At 32.8% G+C, this 23,574-nt stretch overlaps 1 protein-coding gene across 1 annotated transcript in view; it reads right to left on the bottom strand.

Annotated features, from left to right (window-relative positions):
* The window catches only part of KCNJ15 (potassium inwardly rectifying channel subfamily J member 15), a 42,695-nt gene extending 28,873 nt beyond the window's left edge, over positions 1 to 13,822 (bottom strand). The window contains exon 1 of the mRNA XM_051984870.1: positions 13,624 to 13,822. The gene's annotated coding sequence lies outside the window, so the exon portion shown is untranslated. The remainder of the gene's footprint in view (positions 1 to 13,623) is intronic.
* Positions 13,823 to 23,574: the final 9,752 nt, after the last annotated feature.

The raw sequence follows: 23,574 nt of genomic DNA, 5'->3' as shown, positions 1-23,574 counted from the left end.
TTTTGGTGTTTTAATCTTCTTGCTGTCTAAGAAACTCTCAAAAATCTTTCGTAGCACCACAATTCAAGTGTTGATTCTGTAGCACTCAGCTTTCATGTAGTCCAATGCTCACAGTCATACATTGCTACTGAAGAAACCATATCTTTAACTTCACAATCTTTGTCAATAAAGTGATGTCTCTGCTTTTTAGAATGCTATTCAGATTTGTCATAGCTTTCTTTCTAAGGAGCAAAGCATATTCAACTCACTAAGCACCATTCACAGCATTTCTTCCAAAATATTTCACCCCACTCTGGTTCTCCCTTCTTCTATCCTCTCAGCTGAAAATCTTGCTAGTTGAAAACTCTTGCTTTAAAAATTGAGGATATTTTCTTTATCTTCATCTTCTCTCTTCTTCATCTTTTATCACTTAGCTCCCTTTGGCCACTATATCCCTCCTCTCACTTGAAATGGTGATTTTACTCCTTACTAGCTGCACAACCATAACTATTTCATCCCATATCTTTCAACAGATGGTTCCCTCAGTCATCCCCACAATCATAATTTTTAGTGTCTACTGACTTCTTATCTCCTTCATACAAACTTACCCATGTCCTTCCTCCTCCTCAAAAAAAAAAAAAAAAAAAGAAAAGCCTAATTAAATCCTTGCATCTACAATATCATCCTTTATCCATTCTCTTTTGTGACTAAACTCATTAAAAAGGTTGTCTTCAATAGGTGACTCCACTTTTTCTTGTCTTGTTCTCTTAGTAATTTGGCTTCAAAACTTATCTGTCTTTAATTTATATATCTAAGAAGAATGTACAATGCTGCAATATGTACAAATATTTCTGTTATTGACATAAATAGATTTCTAATGATGGTTCATGTTTGTTTTTTGAGGCCTGAACCTATGTTTGGAGATAATAAAAACTTAGTTTTTACCTGTATAATTTCTGTCTTGTCATATATTTTGACAGCAATTATCTACAACATAGAGTCAGAATAAACACTTCTCACATAACAGTTCTAATCATTTGATTTTGAAACAGTTATGTTAATAATCATAGTCTCTTGTACATAATTATTATATATAATAACTTTTGCAGCTATCTGTGAAATTACATATTTTCCAATCTTTATTTTTATAAATGAAAATTGCCCCCAAGCACATTTTAGGAAAACAAACAAGAAATCAAAGTTATTCTTAGGGAATCATCTGCATAAATATCCTTTCTAAATACTTATAGTGCACCTGCCTCCCCAAGAAAAAGGGTAAAAGATTTTGTGCCTTTCAATTCTCAGTCTGTCATTCCTTACCAAATATCATCTTTCAACCACATTATGAACTCCAATCATTCAACCCCCCAGTTCATATGAGTGAACAGTATTTGTGTTTGTTTGCTTTATTTAATAAAGTAATTGCATATATTCAGCATCCTGGTAAATCCAGATGATTTTTCCTCTATATTACGATCAGCCTTAGAAAATGCATGAAAAAAGAACCTAAAAGCTTTAACAATTTCAAAAGACACAGTCTTTGTTATATAACTTGTACAAATTGAGAATGCAGAGACAGATAAGAGTGAATGCAAATAGGGAAATGGATAAATGCATCATCATATAGATATCATTCGGCAAATCAATATTGCTTCTATACAATGATTTCCCCATTTGCAAAAATTTATGGCAATAAAATAAAAAATAAGTTTTTAACTGAAACACAACATTTAATATGGATTTGCAAATTATGGTAATAATTTGGTTGGGATATTTTATCTATACTATCATTTTAATGATTTGAGAGGCAGGTATGCTTCTGTCATTTTCTTTAGCATAAGGGAAAAAAGTGATTCTGTGGACTAGAGAATATTCTTTACTAAAGAGAATTGAAGCTTCTAAAAGTTTTGTAACTAGTGATTCCATAATAAAAGGGGGAGGAGAACAGTTTTGTATCACCATTATACCTGGTTTGGACTTTGGTAGGTTGAGAGGGAGGAGAATAAGAAAGTAGTGTTTGGATGATTAACTTACAGGGGTTTAAATCATTAAAAGGTGAATAGTATGAACAATCTTGTGGCTTCCAGGACTTTGATTAGTCTTTGAGGGGAAATAAAAGAATGAAAATTTAAATCAATTAGAGGGAAATCAGTAGTATATAAAATTGTTCTTAGAAGTAAAAAAGTTTTCAAAATATAATTCTTCAACAGTAGGGATATAGAACTAGTGACTTCTACAAAAATCAGACAATAATAAGATCTTGACCAGCTATCAAAATTGCCCCCATAGGTCAAAATAAAAGTCAACAATTTAACAAACCATTGCACATAGTTAAGAATTAGAAAATTACTATAACTATAGAATTCTAGGGAAGTTAATTAATAAATGCTTGTTTCTTTCTCAGGAAGTTAAAGTTAGTTTTGATTTTTCTCACAATTTATAAGTTTCACATCACAAATTCTAACATTTTTATAAAAGAGAAAAAGTAACTGGAATCACATAGCAATATTTTAAATTGAGAACATTAAAATTTGGATTTATATTGGATTCTAGAAATTTGGGAAATTTTTATTCACTGTACATTGTTCTGTAAATTAAAGCACAGTGTTTTGCCTCATCTTTATATCTAGGTGATCTAAAGAGATAAGAACTCTATAGTGATTTATTCCAACATGGAATGAGAAAGTTGATAGGGAAATGGAATGGAGAATTCAAATTTATTAATATCATTTCACTGGAGATATTTTATGTTTCATGTTGTAAATCCATGATATTTTATTTGTATTATGCTTATAACTTTTTTGGGGGAGGAAGCTATTTTATATAGAGTAATGTTGATTTGTACATTGATATGTACTGATATATATTTATAGTATTAGTTATAATATGTGCATATATATTATATATTACCATTTTATTATATATTATATAATAATGTATTATAATGTAAATTATATTATATAGTATATTATTATAAAACACATTATAATACTATAATATAATTTATGCATATATATGCATTTATAATATAAGGATGTTAGTTCTTTTCATCTAATTGTTATGATTTTTAAATTTTGACTCATTCTCAGAGATTTTTGATTGGAAGGCAGAATGTCCTTCTGATTAAAGATTGTTAAATATTCAAAATGGATGTACTCTGGTTTGTTGAAATTAACCTAGTACCAACCCTCTCACTGTCTATGAGAAGCTTTATGGAAACTTGGCAGACCCTTGCTATTTTCAGCCCTTTTAAAATCAAAAAACATTACCAGCTCAGTGAAAGACACTACAGGAAGGCATCTTTAATGGAAGTCTGGCAATACACTTATAATGATGATTAAAACATTGCCTTATAAATGGATTAAGACACTAACCTCAAAAAAAATGCACTAACAGACTATAAGTATTATCATTTAAACATTTATTTTAAAGTACAAATCAGTACTCCACTACTGAAGGGAAAATGTAAAGAGTATTGTGGTATCCCATAGGAAGTACCATTTCCAAATATTAAAGTATGCTGGTGAGCAAAGGTGGGAAGGTTGAAGAGATAGTCTCATGAGGATAATGGCAAGATCTTTTGACTCAATTTTCTTTCTAAATAGGAAAGTTTCCCTTTCCTGGTCATGAATCTGGCTATGAGACCCTTTGAATGTGGAACTTGGTTCCATTCAAAAAGTTTATTTATGACAATTAAAATCAAACAGAACTGGGGAAGTTTAGTCCTGTTAGATCTATAATAGGTCAGTCTGTAAAATGTTGTCATCTTATTTCTTAAAACTTTGTGCTAAAAAAGTTCCCCTGTCCTTCAGTTGCATTTTTGTACGATCTGCCCTGTTTTATCTCATCCTGGTTTCCCTAGATATCTAGCCTCCAAATCTTATAGGATCTTTATTAATCCATTTCTCTGCATTGGATTCTTAAAAAATTCTGTAGATTACCCCACTCATGGTCTCGCCATTTACACAGTACATACTTTGAGGCTAAATTCATAATATATACTAAATCTATAGCATAAGATGGAAATAGTGCTGAGGTGTAGAAAATGATGAGTTGATCAATTTAGAAAAATATGAAAGGATTTGGACTTATGAAGAATATTATCTACCTTCAGAGAAATAGAGAACAAAGATCCTTATATAGATATATGTATGTGTGTGTGTGTGTGTATAATGTGTGTGTGTATATATATGAATGTGTGTATATATGAGTATGTATGATTATAGATTCAATGTATATGTATGTGTATATATGTAGATATGTATATATATATACATATATATATATCCACACAATTATTTGTACTTTTTTAGGATAGGTGGAGTGGATGAAAGGGGAGGAAAGAAAGTAACAAATACATAGCAGAGAACAAAAGAAAAACTACATAGAAGCAAACAAAAGATGGACAACTCTGAATCCAATATTTATTATTTGTTTTATAAATTTTCTTGAAATGGAAATTTATTGTCTTATATTTTGAATCCTCTCTTATGTTCTGCAGTGCATATGGCAATACTTTCCCCCTTTTTCTACTTTGTACTTAAGTTTTAAATCAATAAGTAAATTATTTTAAAAGAATAAAAATTCATAAAAAACTAGCATTAGGAGGAAAATGAAAAATTACTCTTACTTTTCCATTTTCCTAAGCCTATATTAGAAGTGATAGGAAAAAAATGGCATCAATTATTTCATTATGTCAAACAGGCTACTATAGTTTGATGTACTTCATTTTGTATGATCTGAATTTGAATCTCTATCATATAATGGGAATAAAAAAGGTAAATTATCCCAGTTCTTATAATTTTTTCCTCCAAAAAACTTACTTAATATTTTGGTGCATATGTATTTCTGAACTAAAACACTAAACTTTATATTGTAATGCCACAGGATTTTCCTTCAAACACAATTCTGCTGAAGAATTCCCTTCATCTATGACCTATACCTCAGAATTTATGGCTTTCATCATTTATGTCTTTTTTCCCCCAGAAGAACCACTTTTATACTTATAAATCCATGAGCATTAAAACATACTATTTTATTTCTCTTAAATATCTTTGCTGAATCTTGATAGCCAAAGTTTCATACCACAGGAATTTAGAGTTAGAAATAGAGGAAGAGGTCTGATTAGAAGTTCCATGGGAATTTAATAGTCTCAGTAAAGGAAGGTTTGGTAGCTGTCTGAGTTAAAGAGATTGTAGACTTAAATTAAAGGCTATAGTCCCAAAAATGAAACCAACTTCTCCACTTGATGAGGTAGTATGGAATATACTCAATACATGACTTTCTTTCTAAGACTTGGAATACCACAAAAGGAAATTTGAAGTCAGCCTCAGAAATTCCCTTACTATTCTCTTTCTTGAGTAAGCAACATCTCTAGGACTGTTTTCTCCTGTGTAAAATGAGTTGAGTCTATTGGGCTCTAAAGTCCTTTAAAGCTCTTAAATCTGTTAGTCTATATTCCTAGAAATTAAAACCCCAAACTGGAAAATATCTCCTCTATCTCTCAGTTTTGTCTCAGTTTTCTCAATCAGAAAACTGGATTGAACACTGACTGACTGAATGTGAAACCAGAAGACATGGATTCAAAGCCCTTCTTTGATCCTTGTGATTTTATCAAACTTAGCAAATCATTTTAATTGTCTAAAGTTCAATTGTTTAAAAAAAAAAGGGGGCGGAGGGAGGTGAGGAAACAATGCCATATTCTCTCTCTTCCTTACAGGTTGTTGAGAGAAATATACTTTGTAAATGGTTAATGTAAGTTATTATTATCTTCATAAAAATAATAGAGTCTTCCCTCTTTCATAGGGTTGGGAAGAAAATGCTTAACACCTAAAGTTGTTATAGAAGTATAAATTGATAATGAGAGTAGAATCAGCAATAACTATTAATGTACCAATAGCTTATCACCTGGATGGCCACAGAGTAAATTTTTTAGCCACAGTAATTTTGGAAGTCCATCTTTTAAGTAATAAAAAGATTGCGTATCTGTGTAAAGGAGCCCCATAGGAGAAAAACCTATGATTTAACAAATCTTTGAGATATTAATTTATGAAAAACTGGCACCAGAATCAAATAAATTTAAATGTATTTAGTAATAATAATTAATAAGATTAATGATAATTAGTTAATATAAATATATAAAATAAATATAAACAAATTTTCAAACCTTAAAATGCTATGTGCTTAGCACAGTGCCTGGCATATTGTAGGCACTGTATAAAGTTTTATTCCTTTCCTCTTTCTCTATGTAAATATGAGCTGTTAATTTCATTAAATATTTGAGTTTTTATAGTAGAAAGCACAGTGACAGAATTAATGAGCAGGTGAGAAGAAAAAAATGAACAATTAGAATTATATACCTTAAACAAATGCCTCAGACCAGTCATTGATGATTTTCTCCTATTTAAAACTTTCTGCACATTCATGTCTGATCAAAACATTGGTGCATTAATAGTACACCACATCTGTTATAGCAATGGTCCCTGAATAACTTACTGTCATGAAAGCAAAATTCTTTTTCCTACGTAATTTAGGCTAGTTCTGTCTCTCTTTCCCTTCCCTCCCCCCCCCCCCAAAAAAAAGCTGCCTCTGAGATTCAATTGATCTAGGGGACTAAGATAAAAGTCACAGCTTCCTCATAACCTCTAGCCATACTGACTTGATTTTATGGTCATCTAGGGTCATAAAAAGGCCCTTAGTTTATGAGGAGTTAGGTCCCTTTATATTGGCAAATATCTTGGGACATGTCACTACATCATGATCTTTCTGTAAAGAGAACAGATAAATATCTTTAGAAAGAGAAGTAGACTGTGACTACCCAAACTAAATGTTTCAGTGTCCTTGTGAAATATACTTTCTATGAAATAATAAAGTAAACCTATTTTTGTTAATTGTCAATTTGTGATAGTGTTTGGAGAATCCTCTCAATGGAACAGAGAGCAAGTTCTCATTGATGGGAAGCAATTTTCTGAGCATTCTAAAAGATGATACCTTGGAGAATAAAGAAAGCATGAAGTCTGTTATGAGTTGATTGGGTTTTTAAATTTAATTAAAAAAATTAAAACCAGGCTTTATTATTTTGTCTAGGCAGGAGCTATAAATCTGCATAGTACCATTCAGAAACTTTGAACTGGGTTGGATTTTTTTTACATTTCTGACCCGGACTCGTTTTCTACTCCCTAAACAAACTGGTACCCCTCAATTCTCAGCATCATGACCACATTTCTGCCAAAATCTCTTGAGATCTCATGCTCCACATAGCTCCTAAAGTTTAGAACTTCTGTGCTTAAGAGATCTGCCAGTTTTAGTTTCTCCAGTAACTGAGAATTTGGGAGTGTGTTACCACATGGTTCCCCAAGTTTTGTTGCATGTGGTGCAATAGCAGTCCCAGACAGTAAGTATAATATAACTGAAAACAAACTGATTCAGCTCATTTGGCAACGGACTATGAAATGAAATATGAAGGGCAGCTAATATAGCTGGTAACAGGACATGCAAAAAACAGGACTGATAAAAATGGGAACTAATAGAGCAGTTTGGATACATCTTTGGTAAAAAGTGTGGTCTCAGTAAAGACAGGAGAGAGAAAAATTTAGAACACAAAGTTTTACAAAAATGAATGTATATTCACATATATCTGGAAAAATAAAATACTATTTAAAAAAAGAAAAAACATTCAACAACAACAACAACAACAACAAAGTGTGGTCTCAACCCCAGATGTTTCTCTGTATCACTTTTGTAAGGATGGTTTTATTATTTGTGCATGCCACACAAACCTTTTGTATCTCTTGACGTGGCTAAGAATAGATACATGTAATTGTCTTTGTTAAGATGGATTCCCATTGCAAAAAACTCCCCAGTGGTATCTGCAAGTGAAGGAGTGAAGTTCCTAAAGGAAATAGATTTTAAAAAATCAGATCTATCTATTTTCACACACACACACATACATACACACACACACACACACACACACACACACACACATATACACACACACACACACACACCCTAAAAGCAGTTTGTCATGGGGGCAGTTAAATATCAGAGCACTACCCAATGGCTTTAGGCTTTAGCTATGGTTCTCTCCCATCATGCTACATAAGTATGGACTGATCAAGTGGTAAAATTTATAGAGATTGGGAAAATAGTAGAATGGTTGATTGATTGCTTGGTTATTGTCCTTTATTCTCCAAGAGCACCCAAATAACAATACACATTTGAATTGAGTTTTAGTGTATCTGACTATATATCAATGTCAGCTCAGAGAGCTCTAACACAGATCAGACACAAATAATTCAAATGAACATTTGGGATAGCTTCTCTAATTTTGTACATCTCATATTTTTTTCTCAGCTAGTTCTCAGCTTTGCTCATGGAGCAGAGCCTTTTCTGACAAGGGCACTCCATGCAGTCCTGTGTAAGTGTCTCCCATTTCATATAAGGTAGAAAGGGCAAATACTACTGTCAGGACAATTAGATGTTACGGGGATAAAGAGAGGAGGTAATAAGTCCATTTTTTTTCTAGGTGAGCAAAAAGAGATGTCATCTTCTCCTGGAGATTTGGGCTATAGATTCTTAAACATGAATTGATAAGAAAGCCTTAAGGGACTTATAATAAAATCATACTGTGAAATAGCAGCCAGTATAAGCAGTACAGTAAGTTGAACTGTAGGTTATGTGGCTGATATATGAGAGAGCCTTGAGGGATGGGGTAGAGATGGTTTTTATTGATACTGTTTGTAGAAGTGGTAGCCAAGTGTCTGGGTCCTCTGGAGAGGACAGAAATGGACAACCAAAGACTATGCCTTCTGAGGTCAGGACCAAATGAGGAATTTTGCTGAAGCTTCCCACTACATACAAGTATTTATGGGTCATCTCCAGTCATCCTGATCTACATCTTGCCACTGGACCCAGATGGCTCTGGAGGGGAAAGTGAGGCAGATGATCTTGCAGAGGCCTCTCTCACTTAAATCTAATTCATCCACATCATCTCCCTGATGTCATGATCCCCTTTGAGAACAAAGGATAAACAACGTGTGTCATGTCAGTATCCATTAATGGCATCCAGTGTTCTTTGTCAAATGGGTTAGAATCATTACAACAACTGAAGATAGAAGTGAATTTATTATGAATCTGAACTTTGGAAAAGTGATATCATGTTGTTTAGAATATGGGACTGTGCAATCTCCCTAAAGATGAGTCAGTTATTCCTCCTCAATTAGGTTCATTATAGGAACACTCACCTAATTCAAGTGGTCCTCAATCTAACCCCAAATGGTAAAATGGCACATTCACATCTCAGTGCAAGAGGTAATCAACATATGCATCATTATACCTAATTGCCTGAGCCAGATATTCACCTTCTCACAAGCCATGGGAAACTTCAATCCCAAACAAAGCAACAAATCAATACCAACTATCAAAAGCATGAAATCACCAATCCAACAATTTCTTGGGTTCAATCTTCAGTAAGATTTGCCTAACAAAAATGGACTTCATATGGACATAATTCCAGTTTTATTCACTGTGGCCTTTCTTTATTTCTTCCATTTCAATCATCTAGAATTTAGAGTGTTTTCCCTCTCAGTGGGCTATATACAAGCTATATATATAGCTCAGGAACACATAAATTCACAGATTTCCTTTCCTCTGGATTGTCTTAGACAACTCTTCAAATAGATCATGGGGGATCAAAAGGTGATACTATTGAGAGAGGACATGCTTTCTAGTTGATGTGGGAGGTAAAACTGTCAATCTTTGGAACTATAATGAATGCGTTATTAATTTTTAAATAAAGTGAACTTCCAGCCCATGATTCTGAATCCTTGAATGAATACAAAGAAGGATCTTTTATTTAGACTTTTTGGAAGGAGAAAGCCCTCCACAGAGCCTTCTAATGAAGAAAAATTTGGTATCATTCCACTTTATTTTTTTTATTATAGCTTATATAGCTTATAGCTTTTATTATAGCACAAGTTATATGCATGGATAATTTTACAGAATTGACAATTGCCAAACCTTATGTTCCAATTTTTCCCCTCCTTCCTCCCATCCCTTCCCCCTGATGGCAGATTGACCAATACATGCTAAATATGTTAAAGTATAAATTAAATACAATATAAGCATACATGTCCTAATGGTTATGACTGTACAAAAAGTCATTCCACTTTAGAATGTGGCTCATAAGGAGATAAGGGTTTGATGATGAACTCCAGATATTATATGGAAAACAGTACTAAAAAAACTTCAGTTACTAGTTTAAATCTTTGGACTGTTTATGACTCTTAACCACTTTACTTCAGGTGACTAACATAAGAAGAATATATAACAATGGCAGATGTCACCATCTGTAGTTTCCTTCTAATGTTCTTGATACTAAACCTGCTCATCTTGGTACTGAAACTGCCTTATGTTAATAGATAAATCAATAACTGCTACGGGTATCGATCATAATTTGTTTGGCAGTCTTGATGTTGCTGTTGCTGCTCCTACTTATTTTTGCCATTTTATATCAGGAAATTTACTATATGATAGGACACTATTAAGATTTGGTTTCACATGCAATATAGACTAGATCATTGAGATCTGGGACTCAGTACTTCCAAAGTAATGAGGAAATAACTCAGTATTTCCAGTCTTTGTCCTCTTCATTTTTTAATTGCCTGTTGTTTTACATCTTTGTCTCTGATTTCCAAGTAATGCTTTATTCCGGGATCCTAAAATCAACATGATTAGCATTATCTAGTAACAGCTCTAAAATCATCTAAGTGGTGAAAATTCCACTAGAAGATCTTAAGATGTTTGGTAAGGGACAGAGAGGTATTGTGAGAAATATTATAGCCCTTTCCCCTCTGTAAGTTAAGCTAGATTTTTTTTTTCTCTGAAAAGTGAAAAAGCTATTGCTGGGATTTGATTGGCTCAGGGATATAAAATTTAGTTTATGCTTCCCTTGATGCATTTTCCTGGTGGCCTCTGACTCAAGGAAGGTAGTTTCCTGCCCACTTAAGAGACACAAAAATGTTCACCTATGTAGGTAGTTGAGGATTCAGAAATGGTGAATGTTTCAAGATCACTTGAATTATTATATCTTTTCCAGATGGAGATGCATTTCCATGTAATAATTAGCATTTAAATAATACTTTAATGTACTCAAAACTCTTTACACCATTTTACCTTTACAAAAAACAATAACTGCCATTATTAGCTCATTTTATAGACAAGGAAACTGAGTCTAAGAAAGATTTAGTAGATTGCTCAGGATCATAATAAGGATCTATGTCAGATTTGAACTCAGGTTTTCCTGGCTGCAACTGTAGCACTCTCAAAAGAATATTTAGCAGAGATCAATTCTATACAAGCTATGATTTGCAGTATTATTGTTTATTGTCCTTTCTAAGTTATAAGTAGCTGTATAAGCCTTGTTTTGTTAGTGGTTGAATGATTTATAAGTTATTCATTTTGTTCCAAGATGAAACCTCAACCTAATGGTAGATTAGCCTAAGGCCCACCTCAAACACTTAAGGAAGTCAAAGCATTGCTCTTTAATTTCAATAAATTAATGGGATAGAATAGCAGGAAAGGAACTTTTAGATACTTGACTTTTTTTTAAACTTAATTTGGAAAACCTAACTATTGATTAACTATTTGATACTCTGTGCTACAGTGTGTTGGATTTCCTTGCACACATTTTCTTGTTGATGAGCAGGAAAAAATTAAAAAGAAAACAAAATCTTAGAAAAGAACAATTAGCATGGCACCTTTCAATGTTCAAAACATATCTAATCTATATTCTTAAATATATCCTCTATGTTAACCCTATCTGACATTAGTTTTAAATATTAGATCTTCCTGTCTCATGCAGGCTAGAAAAACTCAGGCTATCATTACTTATGGTTCTATTTCACTGTTGATCCCTTAAGGAACTTTGACCTGTCCTATTTCAGACCTGAGCTGATTCATTTGTCTTTAAGCAAACTGTTAGTCCATCATCATTCAGTGAGAGAAAAGGGAGACCTCCTACTCTGTTGACAAACTTAAACATGGAAATCTGATAAACACAATTCATTAAAGTTCAGAATTCTGGAGCTCAAGAGATCTTCCAGCACCATTCTCCACAATAGCTGGGATTAAACATACAATACCTGGCAATGTCTATCTCTCCTTAAAGAGAATAATCAATAACAATTAGAAATGTCAAAAAAGGGAAATAAGTAATGATTTTTTCAACAAAATGATCACAAATTTTTGTTTCTTTCATTGGGGAAAACAAAGGGAAGAAAGGAAGTCTTTATAGAATCATTATTTTGTATAAGCCAACCAAGACTATAACCACACAGCTGAGTGGGAAAAACCTCTAAAACCTAAGCATTATGTATCATGGAGGAGGGGGATAAAAGGCAATTAACTTCTGGAGGACAACTTGAAAATAAAATAAAATAGCTGGTTGCTTTTTTCCCCCTTTTTTATTAGATTTTTCTACATTTCAGTCTATTGTGGTATTGGCTAGAGCATGTTTAAACTTCCATGTCTAAGAATTTCTTTTTATATTTAGGAGTGACAGCTATTTTGTCTTTATTTTTATTAGTAGAACTTTGTGATTTAAAATCTTGTGGGTACTCAATTTTCATATGTGATGCCAATTATAAATAGCAGAGTTTTGTCTTTGGCACCAGAGCCAGGTTTTTTTAATTCTTAAATTATCAGCAGTCAATGAAAATTAATTTACCTTCCTTACTCTCCTTCCCCCTTTCTCAGTATATGATTACTGATTGTTTTATTCATTCATATATATATATATATATATATATATATATATACATACATGCATATAAGTTCACACATCTATGCATTTGTATACATATAGATTTTTTTTAATCAAAAGGACAATTTCAGCCTTTTTTGTACATTTTTTCTAAGATTCTCTGAGTAATAATAAAAAGAACATTTTTAATTAAAATGAAAAAATGAGGCAAAAGGGAATCTTGAGGTCTAAACTTAGAGGAAGTATAAAGCAGGTAATAACTTTGATCTTAACTATGCAATAAATCAAGAGCATATTTTTTTTTGTAAATTTCATAACCTGTTCAAGTGGAGAAAAGATTAAAAAAAAAGATTAGAATAGATCTAAGGATAATGTTTCTCAGGGGAAAAAAGAAAATAAATGAAGATATGTATTAGAATGCCTTTAGGCATGAAGGAAAGCAGAAATAGTAAATATAACTAAATTTCATGGGGAAATTTCGGGCAGTGTAGATTTATTTTCAGAGACTAAACCTAAACGTATAAAGGTACCTTCTATGGATTAGGAACAGTTCAAAATGTCCTCCAAGTCAGAATTGTTTACATTCTTTATACCTAGCCCAGAAAACTTACATAATCTCTTCTTACAAGGCTAAGCAATCAATTTTAAAATGCCCTGATCAAATTTTCTTAACCTCCTTTTCCACCAATAAAAGAAAAGTAACTGACAGAAAGTTATTGAGAGAAAAAAGTTTAAAACATAACATAAAATCAAGAAAAAATACTCAATATTTTTCTCCTACGCCATCCTTAAGTATTAACCCATTTTTTCTACAAGTAAAAAGTACTTTACAAATTCTTTCAGACATGATCCAGTGTTTTAAATAAGTATGTGTCTCTTACCTGCAAAGATCAATATATGCAGACTTCTTGTTATATGTTGTCATAACAGAACAAACAATAAACAGCTAATTCTGGATCCTTCAGGAAGATAGAAAAATGAAGATGTCTCTTGCTCACTCTCACTAGGAAAAAAAAAGAAAGTTGGTTTGATTTTTACTAACAATTACCTGAATGAACCTACAGAGAGAAGGAGAAAGTGAGAGAGGAGAGGAGACCGAGGAAAGGAATCTGAGAAAAGAGTCAATGATGTCAGCAGAATTTCTTAAGGAAATCTACAGACCAGCAAATGATTTGCAGCAATAAACACCCAGTTCACTGTTATGCAAATATCTGCCTAAGAGGAAACTGATGTACTTTTAAAGCCAGTTAATCTTTGAAGAAACTTTAGCCTGTCAGATCAAAGTCTGATTTTAAGACCATATAGCCAAAATAAAATGGATTGTCTTTTTTGCATAAGTATGTCCCGTTTAGTCTAAGCTACATCTCTATATGCTTTTCCCTTTTTAGGAATCAATTCTTATTCCTGCCTTCTCAAAAGGGTGAAAATTGGCATGTAACTGAAAGTCTAACAACACTGACTGAACTAAATATAATAACGATTATCATGAATAAATAATCAGATAACAACTAAAGTCACCACCAAGCACTGTGACCCACAACATTAATTTAATGTTATTTCTTCTACTAGTCACAAAACCTGAAGTAGATTAGAATAGATTTAAGGGAAATGTTTCTCTGGAGGGAGAAAAAAAGGAAATAAATTTGTATACATATTAGAATGTTCAAAGTTGCAAAGTCTTATGTAGGATAGATTTTATTGTATTACATACAATATTATTGTATATTGTATTTCATGCAATAAATGTATAGTTATTGGAACTGCAATTTCAGAGGACTAATGATGAAATATGTTCTACACTTCCTAACAAAAGAGATAGAGAATGAAATATACATTTTTAGATACTGCCAGTTCATGGCTTAATTTTAATCAACTATGCTTTATTTCATGCAGGGGAAGAAAAGGCTTTGAGGGAGGTACTAGTGATAGTAATGCCCCCCTTTTCCCTTCCAAAAGAAGTGTCATTGAAATATTTTTAAAACACAAGTACAATAGAACTAAAAGAAGTTCAAAAGGGAGATAAACTGGCAGAATAGTTTTTGAAACTGATTGATTTCATTACATACTTAAGAAAAACAAGTTGTATGTAATAGAGAAGTGTGATTTCATGTGAAGATAGGTGAATAGCAAGTATTTACTTACAGATACTGTGCTAAATACTGGAAATAAAACCATAACCAAAACCAAAACTAAACTAAACTAAACTAATCCTTGCTTTGAGATGCTTACATTCTAATGTGGAAAGACAAATCATAAAATAAAGTTTAAAAAGTTAAAAGAAGAAAAGGGTAGCCCACTTGGATATGATAGCAAAGTCTTTGCCCTGGCTCCCTTGGGTATTTCCCTAAAAAGAATTCAGTGGAAGAAGGGAAGCAGGTACCCTGGAGGAATACCGCAAAATGAGTGGACATCAGAAATAGAGAAATTCCAGAATTTTCAAACTTCTTTTGTTGTTCTTCTGTGAGGAAATGTTTGTGTTTGAATTTGTCAAAATCAAAATTACAAAAAAAAAAAAATTTAAATAATAAATGATGTGAAAAATAAATATTAAAAAGGAAATATTGCAAGAATAGGAAAATAATATGAGCTCTCATTTGTCATTTCTTTTCCCCCTCTTGTTTATATAGGGGGAAAAAAGAGGAAATAAGAATTTATCTAGTGTCTGCTATGTGCCAGACAGTGCTAAGCACAATTCATGAATATTACCTCATCGATTCTTACAAATTAAGGTGCTTTGAGGTAGGTACTATTATTATTTTACAGATGAAGAAACTGAGGAAAATGATAATTTTCTCAGAATCACGCAGATAGTAAGTACCTGAAGTCAGATCTGAATTCAGCGTTTCCTGACTGTGGGGCACCTAAGTAGCATCATGGATAGAGTTCTGGGCCTGAAGTCAAGAAAACTCATTCCTGAAATCAAATCTGGTCTCAGATACTTACTAACCGCTTTGGTTTCTTCATTTGTAAATTGAGTTTGAGGGAGGAAATGGCAAACCACTCCAGTATCCTTGCTAAGAAATCCCCAGAGTCATGAAGTTAGACATTACTAAAACAACTACTGAGCAACAAATTCCTATCTAAATATGTCTATTTTTACAGTCTTTCTTGAGACTCTTCATTCAGATATGGTGTCACAGGAGGCTCAAGGTATATGCAGATTTTCAAGCCCTCTAGAGGTTTAAGAGACTTGACATGCCAAGTTCAAAGATATATTAAGTTTTCTATAGACTTTTTTTTGTTAGCAATATTCTCATACTATTTCAAAGGCCAATACCTATCTTTGTTGTGGAGGTGATGAATATTTTGGATGCCACTGGCTTACTATTAAAACTATTGATTAAATTCAATTTGGATTTAACATACACAGATGTCTAGAATTACATTTGAGATTAACATTTGTAGACATTTGGATAAAAGTCACTAGTTAAACTAGTCATAATTTATTAACATTGGAGAAAATGATAATTCTTTTCCCCACATTGTTAATTCTATATATGCAATATCCATTTTTATGTGCAGCTATTATTATGAATATTTAAACCCAGGACAAAAAGAATAGGATGCCATTTGATTTTTTCAAAAGTTTCTGAAACCATTCCTTTTCCTTTTTCTTTTTTCATTTCAAATACAGGAGCAAATCACCCTACTTTCTTATGTAACAAAGTAGAAGGGGAAATTCACTTGCTGAACTTCTGAGAAAGAGGTAGTGAAATCTCACTTCCTCTCTTCTACCCCCCTTATTTGGTCACTCCCTTTTTTCTACAATTTTGGCCACTTTCTTGGCCATTGCCATAGAAAGTTCCTCTGAGTAAGCATAAAGTAGAATGCTGAAAACAATATTACAAATCATACACAACATGCATATGCATAAATCAGATAAAACAAGTCCATATTCTCCCTTTCTCTTTTATCTATATACTTTGCCTACTTGTTATCCCTCTTTTAAAAGTTCACGATAATAAGCCAGGAAACTAGAAGCCATTATGATTGATCTAAATTGACATTAGTAGTAATTAGACAGATACATAAAACAGAAAAAAAACTTCAAAGAACAGAAAAATTTTAGATTTGACATTTGCTCTTCAGAGCTTAGGGAATGAAAAAGGAGAGATGATCATTTCACTAGCTGTAAGAGTTTAGACCTACCTTTCTTTGGGGCTGTAACTTGGGAGGGGGGACACAGGAAGTACCGCTCAAACTTCAGCCACATCTTCTTTCTCTTTCTTGCAAACTCTTTCAAATTGAATAGTGTCCCTATTTATGGAAAAACGCTACTCAAATCTCTAATGTTTTTGCGAACTTGTCTTAGGAGGAACTCCTCTTTTAGGATAAAATAAATATTTTCAGTTAGAATAAAAATCTAAAGTATACATTTAATCCAAATGTATATTCAATCCAAATATTGATTTGAATATTCTAAGGAATTTAGATGGAATTGAATAATGTATCCATATTTATTAATTTTCTAAGTTCAGTAATATTCATTATATCATCAAAAATAGAGCACTGTTCTTTGTTTTTTCTCTTTGGTTCTGTAACCTTCCCTCCCCAACCAAGGCAATTGGGGTTAAGTGGTTTCCCAGGGTCATACAGCTAGGAAGTATTAAGTGTATACTTTACATTTTTATTCTAACAGAAAATATTTCTAAAACACTGGGTAGAAATGTTTAACATTAAAGTAGACTTTCTGAAAAGTTCATTTCCCAAGAATAATTCTTTTTTTTTTTTTTTAAATAACTTTTTATTGACAGAACCCATGCCAGGGTAATTTTTTTACAGCATTATCCCTTGCACTCACTTCTGTTCCGATTTTTCCCCTCCTTCCTTCCCTCCACCCCCTCCCCCAGATGGCAAGCAATCCTTTACATGTTAAATAGGTCACAGTATATCCTAGATACAATATATGTGTGCAGAACCGAACAGTTCTCTTGTTGCACAGGGAGAATTGGATTCAGAAAGTATAAATAACCTGGGAAGAAAAACAAAAATGCAAGCAGTTTATATTCATTTCCCAGTGTTTTTTCTTTGGCTGTAGTTGCTTCTGCCCATCCTTGATCAATTGAAACTGAATTAGCTCTCTTTATCGAAGAGATCCACTTCCATCAGAATACATCCTCAAACAGTGTCGTTGTTGAGCTATATAATGATCTCCTGGTTCTGCTCATTTCACTTAGCATCAGTTCATGTAAATCTCACCAGTCCTCTCTGTATTCATCTTGCTGGTCATTTCTTACAGAACAATAATATTCCATAATGTTCATATACCACAATTTACTCAACCATTCTCCAATTGATGGGCATCCATTCATTTTCCAGCTTCTAGCCACTACAAACAGGGTTGCCACAAACATTTTGGCACATACAGGTTCCTTTCCCTTCCAAGAATAATTCTTAAAAATATATTATATTAGGGACAGCTAGGTGATGCAGTGGATAGAGCACTAGCCCTACAGTCAGGAGGATCTGAGTTCAAATATGATCTCAGACACTTAACGCTTCCTGACTGTGTGACCCTGGACAAGTTACTTACCCCAATTGCCTCAGCAAAAATAAATACATACATACATACACACATACATTATATTACTTTCCTTCCTGATTTTGGTCTGAACCCAAAATGAATATTATAAAGTGTGGTAAGAAGAAAAAATGTTTTGTTTTTGTTTTTGTTTATACATTAAAGCACATTCAATTTACATTGGGTTAAACAGGAATGGCTACAAGTAGTTATGTCATTATGCATAAATACCTATTAGTCTTACACTAACACTACCTTGCATAAGAATGGAGTTCCTAAATGTGTTGATTATAATCAATTAGTGGATTCTAATCTATATTAGGATAATTGTAGGTACAAAAACACTAAACACATGCAGTTTTCTCTTTCCCCCATTTTAAAAATTAATATTTGAAATCTTGGTCTAAAGTGCTGGGTAGTTGTTAGGAATGGGATGAATACAGAAGTAGCCAGAAAAATTTCTCTTTGCAGCACGTATTAATTTAAAATGACAGCATGAACTGCCCTGAACCATGGAATAAGTGTCCAGAATAGGGAGGTGGCAAGAACACTTACCTCTGGCATTGTACACTTACCTCTATCTTAAAGAGGGAGGTACAGTTGGAAGCAATATGAAATGCTGATAACTTCTGGCACCTTGCCTCTCCTTTGTCCCCTATAACTTTCTGGAAGTATATTTCTTTTGACCTCTATACACAAACCTTATCCTACCCAGTAACACCATCTTACTAATTTGTCAATAAAGATAAAGTGGTGAACCACTGCACTAAAATGTGGAATTAACTGAAAAATCAATATGGATCTATCTAAAAAGCCCTTTGGGCATGGAAAATTATTGGATTTACTAGAAGGATCTCAAAATTCCATTATAACTACATGATGTTGTCCGATGATAAGAGAACCTTTGTTCCCAGCTAGGCCTGATTAAGGCCGGTTCCCTGGTAGTATGTAGGTTCAAACTGAAATAATATGAAATATCTGTTAGTCATTCAATAGTTAATAGAATTTATTCAGTCAAAAGCAAGATAATATTATTCAAGAAGAATATGCATTGAAGACAATCCTAGTTGCTTAAGTTGGGAAAATCTCCTTATCTGAATTGTTTATCTTTGTCCAAAGAGTATCCAAGAAAACCTGGAACTCATTCTGCATCAGCCAATCAGCAAGTGATGCAAAGTGCCTAGTCAATCGATCCTTGCTTATTATTTCAACACTTTTTAAAAATCAATTTTTTTTCACTTAAAATTTTGTTTTTACACTTTCTCATCTAATAAAAACAATGAAAAGAAAAAAGAAAAAAAATTTTGAGACTCCTATGTCAAGCAGACTAAGCTCTTATCTTGACTTTGGTCAAAGAATATGATTTTCATTCTGTACCTGAATCATTCACCTGTATCAGGAGGTGGGTAGCATCCCTCATCCTTGGTCCTCAAGAATCATGGTTGGTCATTGAGTTGAGCAGAGTTCCTAAGTCTTTCAGAGTTATTTATTTTTATTGTATTAATTGTTGTGCTACTGTTCATTTCACTCTGCATTAGTTTCCATTTCTATAATTACATATGGATCTTTTTCCTCTTTCTTTGATCTTTTTAATAGAGAATCTTAATATCAGTATTTGCAAAGTTACCATGGAAGTTTAGTATTTTGATAGCATAGCTACAAATTGCTTTCTAGAATTGTTGGTCCAATTCCATTTCATCAACAGAGAATTTAATGAGATTATTTTCCCACAACCTTATCAACATTTGTTGTTTTCTTTTTTTGGTCAACTTTTTTGTAATCTAATGTGTAGAATATCTAAAGATTAATTTGCATTTCAGTAACTGAAATCTTTTCAGCTTTTTTTTTTTTTCATATACCTATTGACTGATCTTAAATTTCCTCCTCTGAAAATGGTCTTTATCCTCTAACAATGAGTTAGGGAAATAATTTTATTTTTATATATTATAACCAGCTCCTTATATTTTGAAAATGAGAATTCCATCAACAAAACTTGCTCTAAAGATTTTTTTTTAAATCTGTTTCCCTTATAATTTGACTGAATCAGTTTTTTATACCAAACCTTGTTAATTTCAAGTAATCTAAATTGTCTATTTTTTCTTTTGTATTCCTCTCTATCATGAACTCTTCTCCTGCCCATAGATTTTTAAAAGTACTTTCTTCCTGGCTTTTCTAGTTTATCATGTCACCATTGCCTAAATTATATATCGATTTGGAACTCATCATATCTTACAATGTGAGATGCTGGTCTGCAACTAATTTCTGTTAGACTTCTTTCCAGTTTTCCTAGTGATTTTTGTTATACAAGTTTTTAACCCTAGTAGTTTAATTCTTTAGATTTATCCAACAGTAGACGACTGTTAAGTTTGATTTTGTATGTTTCATATCTAATATGTTCCAGTGATTGGCTTCTCCACTTCTTAACTAGTGTTAGATAATTTTGATGATTATTTATAGTATATAAATATAGTATAGTTTGAGATCTGGTTACACCCATTCTCTTAATATTAGTTTAGCATATGCTTGGGTTGTTAATATTTCCCAGATTATTTAGATGTGTATTTTTATGGGGAGTATTTTATTGTTGTATTAATATAATGCCTCCATACCTTGGTAAGTAGTCTCTCTACTTGCCCTCTATTTTGTCTTAAATGAAATTTCTCTTTTTGTGGATATTGATGGCAAGATGCAAAAATAATAATTTTATATGCTGCAACTTTGCAAAAGTTATTAATTCTGTCAATTAAATTTACTCTCTAGACTTCTTTAAATGCACCATTATATCATCTTCAAAAAGCAATAACTTTATTGCCCCTTTCTATATCATTATTATTTGAAATTATTTTTTCTTATCTTATTGCTATAGCTAGAATTCCTTATAATAGGTCAAATATAATGGTGACAATCAACATCCTTGCTTTACTCTATCCTAGCAGAAGGTCTGTTGTTTTGTCCCTATTATATAACATGTGTATATATCATTATATATCTTGCTAAGACATATGCCATGTTAGAAAAAGATTCACTTATTCCTTATTTTTATATACTTTTTCATGGAAATGGTTGTTTTATTTTGTCAAAAGCCTTTTGTTAATTTGTTAATATAATTATATGAATATAATTATGCAAAATTATATGTTCAGACATATAATTACATTTTTATTATGAGTAAATTATGTTTATCATTTTCATAATATTAAACAAGCTTTTCTTTTAAGATATGCTTTACACTCTTCACATTTTATTTAAAATGTTGACATCGATATTCATTAATGATATTGGTATAGTTTTGTTTCTGCATTTTGACCTGTGAAATTAATTTTTAAAAAGACGGAAAGGTTTAAATTTCTAATTTTTTTCTGTTGATTTGAGTCTTTAAAACAGACACATACACTCATACACATATATCTCCTTATAGACCACTTTAAGCTGCCATTTATTTTTGAGCTCAATTTTTGTACATTTGAAGGAAAAGGAAGGATGGAAAATAATGAAAGTGGGTGGCAATTTGTGGGAAGCATGGAGAAAAACATGAAGTAATAAGTTTAAAATGTATGTGTTTTTTAACTGGGTTGGAGCAAAGCAAAATGATAATATGGGGAGAGAGAGAAAGAGAGACAAACAGATGGACAGAAAGCAGAGACAGAGACAGGGAGAGACAGAGAAACAGAGAGACAGAGGCAGAGAGAAAGAGATAGAGGGCAGAGACAGAGACAAAGACAGGGAATGACAGAGAGAAAGTGATAGAGACAGAGACAGAAAGTATGAGAGAGAAAGAGAGAGAGAGAGAGAGAGAGAGAGAGAGAGAGAGTCAGAGAGAGTCAGAGAAAGATAGAAAGATGGAGACAAAGACAGAAAAAGAGACAGATACACAGAAAGACAGAAAGAGAGACAGAGAAACAGAGAAAGAGAAACTGAGAGGGAGAGACAGAAAGAGTGACAGAGCAACAGAGACAGAAAGACAGAGAAAGAGATTATGTGAGAGAGACAGAGATAGAGAAACAGAGACAGACATAGAGAGACAGAGACAGAAACAGAGATAGAGAGGACTTTGGACAAGAAGGAGATACCTAGTCATGTCTCACAATGTGTCACATTTTGGCAACCCAAGTGAGTATGTGATTAAACTATATGGGCAACACAAATACCTTATAGTTGCTTTCACATATATTTGAGGGTAAGAGAAATACATTTTGTTAAATCTTTATATGTAGATAAATAGATATATATCTATATCTATCTATATCTATATCTATAAATATAGATATAGATATAGATATAGATAGATATATACCAGAAATGCATCAGTGAAAAAAGTGATTTACTGAATTGCTAACTGAGGCTTTTGCATTTCGTCTCAACCCTGCTATTCAAATAGCTTGAGTACTATGTGCCAGGTCCTTTGCTAAATGATAGGGATAGCTCACAATCAAATGGAGAAAATAACAAGTAAACAACTATGTATAAACAACTTAGATACTGGATAAATAGAAAAGGGACTAGATTCTTGTAACAGGTGGGATTTTAGCTGGATTTAAAGGAATCCAGGGAATTCAGGAGGCAGAGATGAGGATAGAGAACATGGGAGACAATCATGGGGATCATTGGATGATGGGAGTGTCTCAAGAAATATCTAGGATTACAGCGTACATGGTGAGACAGAGGAGGAGAGTTAATATGTAAAACTAGAGGGGTTTTGAATTTCAAAAGATTTTATGTTTAATGCTGAATGTGATAGGGAATTACTGGAATTTACTAAATAATGTAGTGACATGGTCAGACCTGCCCTTTAGAAGAATCAGCTTGTCAGCTGAATGGAGGATTGCCTTAAGTAGGGTTACAGTTGAGAAAACTAACTTAAATCTGTTAGCACAATTTCATGATTTTAGTTTTGCACATGAATAGTAAGTAGCAAAGGCATTAGATATTGGGATTAATCCAGGGCTCAGTCAAGGAAAGATAAAATTAGTGATAGAATAAGAGGCCAAGGATTCAAGAAGGACCATATGAAAATGAATTAGTTCATTAGAGTGTCAAAACAGGGAAGGGAAAATAAGCATAGCCATTGCAAGGGGATGGCATGGGAAAGATCCAAGGCAATGATATTGGAAGTCCTGTTATAGAGAAATAACAGGGTTTGAGCATGGAAGTCAAAAGGAGAAAGAGGATACTATAAGGAAAATTAAAAGTTTGTACTTAATGATATAAAGAAGCTAGTCTAGGCAGAACAAATAGGTATCCAGACATGCCCTGGGTAAGGGCCAGAGCAAAAGCACCAGAGCAGAAGGCCAGTAGCTGAGGAAGAAAATGT

This window comes from Antechinus flavipes, chromosome 3 (genome assembly GCF_016432865.1).
Source record: "Antechinus flavipes isolate AdamAnt ecotype Samford, QLD, Australia chromosome 3, AdamAnt_v2, whole genome shotgun sequence".
Taxonomy (NCBI): Eukaryota; Metazoa; Chordata; class Mammalia; order Dasyuromorphia; family Dasyuridae; genus Antechinus; species Antechinus flavipes.
The sequence above is the reverse complement of the archived record's forward strand: the minus strand, read 5'-3'. Positions and strand labels throughout refer to the sequence as shown.